The sequence below is a fragment of the Canis aureus genome, chromosome 1, assembly GCF_053574225.1.
Source record: "Canis aureus isolate CA01 chromosome 1, VMU_Caureus_v.1.0, whole genome shotgun sequence".
In the NCBI taxonomy this organism is placed as follows: Eukaryota; Metazoa; Chordata; class Mammalia; order Carnivora; family Canidae; genus Canis; species Canis aureus.
Genome location: NC_135611.1, coordinates 4,288,296 through 4,295,111, shown reverse-complemented (window position 1 = coordinate 4,295,111; position 6,816 = coordinate 4,288,296). Strand labels below are relative to the sequence as shown.

Here is a 6,816-nt window from a genome sequence, read left to right as displayed (position 1 = left end):
TTGCTAGGGAAGCGCAGATCACAAGCACTTACTGTCTGCCAAACTTGGGGTAAAACAACAGTATAAGTGCTGTATGTGAAGTGCCAGAGATGACAGATAAGATGTCTCACAGTGGCCTGTGGGAAGGAGGAATTACACCATGCAGGTGGGATAAGATGTGGCCTAGAAATAAAGGTCCTCGAGAACAAATAAAATGCTTTTTGTTTGCTACACACAGTCACGGGTTGTACATTTCTTTCATGAAATCCATCCAGTCTGGGTAACCAATATCTTTATGTGAAGTCTTAGTTCTCAATCAGCATGTTGCAATATCTACATATTTATTTTGGAAACCTATAATCAAGCAAAAAGTTTGGGAACACAATTCATTTGACCCCACATCTCCTCCATGAACAGAAAGCCTTAATTGTTTCTCTTGGCCCGAATGGCTGGTGGCAGGTCTTTTGATAAACATCACATCCTGCCATGACTAATATTTGCAAGTTCGATATGATACACAAAGAGGGTGTGGAAAATATGTTTTAAAGTAGCACATTTATCATCCGCAGGGAGGCACTGGTGTGGATCTGGCTTCACGACCTTGAAGGGAAGCTATTTCAACTTTGTCATTGAAGTGATGAAGTTTCAACCTCCCATTGTATACATACCAGTCTGGACACAAAACTTCTTTGTAATTCTTTGGGTTTTCAGCACTATTATAATCATGAAATACATGAATACATCCATAGCATTTTCCGGACAGTTCCTCCAATAGCATTATCACCGTAGTGAGGGATTTTCTACTCAGACCAACAGTCACAAGTGGAGAAATCACAAGGGGTGTGGATTTGTAAGATCTGAGGTATGCTTTGCTACTTGCACTTCAGGAGACATACTCAACTACTTATTCTCATTTATTAATCTCTGAAAAGATGTTAGTGATGTACACACTGACCACCTGAGGAGGATCAGATGAAAACCAGACTAGATGGTATATGCCAGTAGATGTTTTAAAAAATATTTTTAAGACTATATTTTTTCAGTAGTTTTAGGTTCACAGCAAGACTGAAGGGAAGATACAGAGATTTTCATATACCCCTTGCCCCCCTGCACATGCACAGCCTCTTTCATTATGAGGGTCCCTCACTAGAGTGGTATGTGTTACAACCAATGAATCTGCATTGACATCAGTTACAACCAGTGAACCTACATACGCCTCCTTCATAACCACTCAAAGTCCATAATGTACATACATAATATATTTTTTATGGGTTTGGACAAATGTATCATGTCATGTCTCCATTATCATACTATCATACAGAGTATTTTCAGTCCTGCAGAGATTTTTTTAAACTATAAAATATGATTCTAAAGCAAGATGCTTTGATGCCACACATATATGTATGGGTATCTAAACATATATATAATCTAATACATTTGGTCAGATAACTACTCTATTTAAAAAAAGTTATTTGAAGGATTTATGGGTTTGATTAAATAATTTGGTCCAATTGGAACACTGATTTGGTTGAGATGGTCCATGTGGTAGACCATTTGCCTGGTCTAAGGTGGGCAGAGTGTGCTCTTGATAGTCTATGGCCCATCTTCCCTACTCTCACATCCCACTGAGCTGCCCACCCATGTACCACCTCACCTCTTGAATTTTTCTTGAACTACAGCCTAGAGCTCTATACTTCCTTTCCCTACAAATGTTCTCATGGAAGGCAGATGTAGAAGAAGGGTACTATGGATATGAGATGAAAATAATGCCTCTTACTAGACATTCAATTTCACTTGTTTTTGAGAAAGAAATCCACAAATGTATTCATTATATATGTGTGAGCATATAAACATTTACAGATTTATAGAATAAACTTCATAGAAATCTCACCCTGATGGGCATTTGTCTAGACTCTAGAGCCCTAGTCATGCACCTCTCCCAACAGAGGAATTTCAGTACGTGCTAGAATGAGACCAGCCCACATTGTCCTGTCTTCAATGGGCTGAGGCTTTCCCTCATACTGCCTTCACATCAGGAGATGTCCACGTTCTAAACATCAGTTATAGGACTTAATACTGTCTAGGACTGAGGACACTCCCCTTGTGAGAGTGCCCTGCGGATTTGTGCTGGGCAGTGTCTGGAACCCAGAGTATCCAACAAACCTGACTCCCAATGAGCACGTTGCTGACTATACAGGCAACGGAGTAGGGGGTGTCTTGGACGGCAGCATCGCTTCTGCTTGGTTTTACGTTGGCTTCATCCAGCCTGCAGTGCTCCCAGTGGGCTTCTCCAAGACCCCACTCCTTCCCTTAGTGCCACAGGGTCCCCTCTCTTGGCTGACATCCTTTCCGGACTCTGGGGGGCACAGGAAACTCTCTTATAGGCATGTGTCTTCTCCTTCTGGTTCTGCAGTTCTGTTTCTCTGTTTCGTTCTCTTTTTGTTCAGTTCTACTAGGACTGAGGAGCAGGGAAATAGCCTTTGGGTTGTAGTCACAGGCTTGCAGTCAGTCAGGAAATATTAGCACCCACACCACCATCCTCCATGATTGATCATATGTGAGAAGAACCTCTTTTTCAGTGTTTTATTATTGTCTATGTTCATGTTGGGGGGATTTTAATGTTTTAAAATATTACAAAACTTATTTATATCAATACAAATTATTATCTATACCAACCAATGTTTTAAAATATTACAAAACTTGTTTATATCAATACAAATCTATACCAACCAATACTATACCAAGCTACTGTTGAGTAGCTTCCTTACATAAAACACTGAGTTAGGTTTCTCTGGGACTATAAAGGTGGAAAAGATGGAGCCCCCTCCTCTAGGGGTCTGCCTCTGGCAAGGGTACAAAGCGTACACATGACTATGAGCAAGCAAGGTGGTGACAGAATGCCGAGAAAGTCGGGGCCTGGGGAGAGCTGCCCAGGAAAGGGGTGATGTTGGGAAAGTCCTCTATTAGGAAGTGCCGTGGGATGGGGCCCAAGGTTCGAGGAGGATTTCTCTGAAAACTTTACACCCTCTAATTTCTACTTTTCATGAAAAACATGGAAAATCTGTGCTGACATGAACAGGTACCAGGTTCCATTAATCACCTCCTTACCCTGCTGCCCCCAAACACTCCCCTGTGCATTCCAGGAGCTTTGGGTACAAATTTCCCTCTAAAGTGAGTCATTTCTACAAGCATAGCTTGGTCTGCCCATGCCAGTCAGACTTGTGGAGTTTTTGCATTTCCTTCTGATTGGGCAACAGTCACCAGGTGCCCCATGGGCCCACTAGCATTTGGGTGATAAGGGCCTTGCCCCTTTGAGGGGTGTCACCCACATTATGTTGACTTTCCCACATAAACCAACCTCTTCTTCCTCTTTGCTTCTCAATTTAATCCAACCAAATTGGTTTTGGAGAATATTTCAGGCTAAGTAGCAGTGGATCTCCTTGAATAGTTGCACTTCCATCCAGTGTCTCTGTAGAGTATCCTGAGTTCTCTGGAGAAACAGAACCAACAGGACACATGTAGACATATATGAGGAGATTATTAGAGAAGTAGGCTCATGTGGAGGCTGAAAAAGTCCCAAGATGCACCATGTAAAAGCCCGAGAATCAGAAATATGGATATCTGAGGGCAGAAGATGGATGTTCCAGCTCACGCAGAGAAGGAATTCAACTTCCCTCTGCCTGTTTGCACTATTAGGCCCTAAATGGACTAGGTGCTGCCCACTTGCATGGGTGAGGGTGATCTTCTTTACTCTGCCTACTGATGGGAATGCTAACCCCTCCTAGAAACACCCTCACAGACACAACCAGAAATAATGTTTTGCCAGCTATGTAGGCATCCCTTAGCTGAGTCAAATTGACACATACCACAGTTATAATCTCAGTGTCCTGCAGATATTGGACTGAGCAGGACCAGGGAGCATAGTAACCACCCCACACCCTACTTTTAAGCTCAGTGCCAGTGGGTCCTCTGTGTGTATCCTTGACGGGTCCATCTGCCCCTTAGAAGGGATGTTCTATGCAGACTCAAAGTTCTGGGAGAGGAAAGAACTCTTTCTCAGGACTCACTTCCTATAGGAAACAAGGAAACAGGAGAGGAAAATGTTAGTATCTGAAACAGTCCTCACGGTCTGGTCATGAGAGCAGAAAAGATCTCTTCCTAGTGCTCTGGGGACAGAGCTGAAATAAGCCACCATTTTATAGTCTTGCTGACCTGGTGCTGCAGCTGTGATCCGCAAGTCAATTGACATGTAAAAGTGCTGGTCTGGCTGCTGGATTTCCTTAGTGCCTCTGGGTGAGGCAGCCAGGGCCTCGGGCTGTCAGAGGTGAGTATATCCGCATCAAGGACCTTCCTGGCCTCCTGTCCCTCCTGGTGTTTGCTTCCCCCTTCCCTTTATTCTCCTCAGCACTTTCCTATCTGTTCGATAATCAATGAAAAAATTACTTCTTGAACCATTTCTAATTTTTCACCCCTGTGACACATATACCATAAAATTCAAACCCTTATTGATTTGGGATGGCAAAACTCTAGTACGTTGTAGAGAACAACAGTGACACACAAACAAGAAACAAAAAGGGAATTTAACAAACAGACTGCATTTACTATCTTGAAATCCTTCTACATTTTTTTAAAGTAATCTCTATGCCTAAGTGGGACTAGAACTCAAGACCCTAAGGTTAAGGTTAAGAGTTGTGTGCTCCAGCCAGGTGCCCCTCCTTTCCTGAAATGCTGAAGACCATCCTTTGCTACTAGCTTGAAAATACACCTCTACTTGCTTTAGTCCTAGAACATTTCAGGCCTGTGCCAGTTTTAACCTTTAATGACCACAGCACAGATTGCCATTTTGTGCACACATACTTCACCAGCGGTGTGCAGAATTCTCCATGCACAGAAGAGTTCTTGGTGTGTATTTTTTAAACACAATTACAGGCTGCTCCTCAGAGACAAGCATTTTATGTCCTTGGGGTTGACATGTACTAGAAAGATACACATTAAAAAACAAGGGATAAATATAGATGGGAATTCTACATTTTTATGCTAAAGCTGTCTCCGAGAGAGACTCGGGATGCTATCGAAGTCTTAATAATATAAAGCTATCTCACTAGCCCTGTGACAACTTATTTCTAAAACCAAGACGACATTAATTTTGATCGGGCTGTTGAGAACTTTAGGATACAATTCACAGTCCGGTGACATCTGTCACTTAGCTAGGAAAACAATGCAGATTCTTTTGACACGCTGAAAATAACAGCCTTTCCTTTTGTCAGTTAACCGAGACGGGAGGAAGAGAAAGGAAATGATAACATCCAAGAAAAATGGACACTTTGGGGCTGGCCCCATGGAAAGATTCTGGACCAAACGTTAAATTTCTTGGTTGCCCTCGGCAGCAGGATTCCTTGAGTCGCTCGGGCCAGCGTTCAGTGCAGCCCCGACAGATTGCCACTGAAGAAGAATCCTGCCTCGAAAGATTCCAGAGCATGAAATTCCCCGGAGGTTCCTACAGCTGCTCGGGAGCGAGGAGGGGCCTCGCCACGGGCTGCGGGGGGAGCAGGGCAAGCGCGCCTTCTGCGCAGCCACCCCTCGATGCCCGATGCCCGCAAGGTCGGCAGTGCGGCACCCGGGGCTTGGGGATCCCCACTCCGGGAGCAGGAGCCGGGGCTGGGGGTCCCCCCGGCGTGGCCCTGCGCGTGGCCTCGCCGCGCCCCCGGGGTCCGCGCGCTGCGCCCGCTCGGCCGGTCACGCGTGTGTGCAGCGTGCGGGTGGCTCGACAGGGAGAGCAGAGAAGGGGACTTGGCTGGCGGTCAGAGCAGCGGGAGCAGCCGCAGATGCTGCTATTTACACTACTCTCACACTCGGCAGAACAAAGAGCAGGAGGCTGCCAGCGACTCTGGGGAACTCGGCGGTGCCCTGCTCGCGCGCAGCCAATCGGGGGCGGGGGCGGGGGCGGGGGCGGGGGCCGATAGGGTACCAGGTACCTCCTCACGCGCGGCACCTCCATCCTGACCTCGCGCTCTGCCCGCAGCCCGCGCATCAAGCCCCCAGGACGAAGGCCATCAGGTCTCTCCACTTGTCACTGCTTCCAAATCTTCTTGGGGGGCCGTGCCCACAGCCCCCCCTCCGGCTGGGCCTGGATGCGGCAGGCAGACGGGGACAGATTGATGCCTTCAGCCCTCACCCCCGCATTTGAATTGTAGATGCGGCGCACACGCGTCCCCTGGTCCTGTGCAAAGCGCCCGTTGTCGGGGCTGCATATTGCTCCTCATGAAACCCAGCGTGCCGCGTAAAGACGAAAGTTATTTATTTGGGGACCAGATTACCACAAATTAATTCAGGGACGGAATCCAGCAGAGCCTGTGCAGGAGCGTGGGAGGGGGGACGCGAGCATCAATTACCGGCCGTGGGCCGCGTCACCGCCAGGACACGCGCTATATTTAGCCCAACAGGCGCATCCTCGGAGACGGGTATATTACCGCGGAGCCCAGGGGCTGCCGGGGCTGCTCGGGAGACGTGCACCAAAGTGCGACCATCTCAGCTAGACTGGAGAGATGAATAGCCCTCCGGGGGATTTTATTGGGTACTACTCACCAGTCATAGCACCAGGCTGAATCCGTTTGTTTTCCCTGTTAGGAGATCTGTTGAAAGCATTACAATAAAAGTTATTTAAGTCACATAGTCTTTAATCTTCCAGCAAAATATTGTGCCCATGCCAGCAATGAATCATATTGTATTGTTATGCCTTTTTATAGTCTGATAATCTGTATTGTGTGTTTATAACCCTTGTATGCTGTATTTTATGGGTGAAAAAAATTCCCACAACCAGCAATCCACAACCCCATG

At 46.3% G+C, this 6,816-nt stretch overlaps 1 long non-coding RNA gene across 1 annotated transcript; it reads right to left on the bottom strand.

The window, feature by feature from the left end:
- Window positions 1-303: 303 nt before the first annotated feature.
- LOC144301213 (uncharacterized) lies at window positions 304-6,293 on the bottom strand. Its single transcript, XR_013368020.1, has 2 exons — window positions 5,955-6,293; window positions 304-3,469 (listed from the first exon to the last, which is right to left on the bottom strand). It is a non-coding gene; the product is annotated as an uncharacterized LOC144301213 (long non-coding RNA).
- Between the last annotated feature and the right edge of the window lie 523 nt (window positions 6,294-6,816).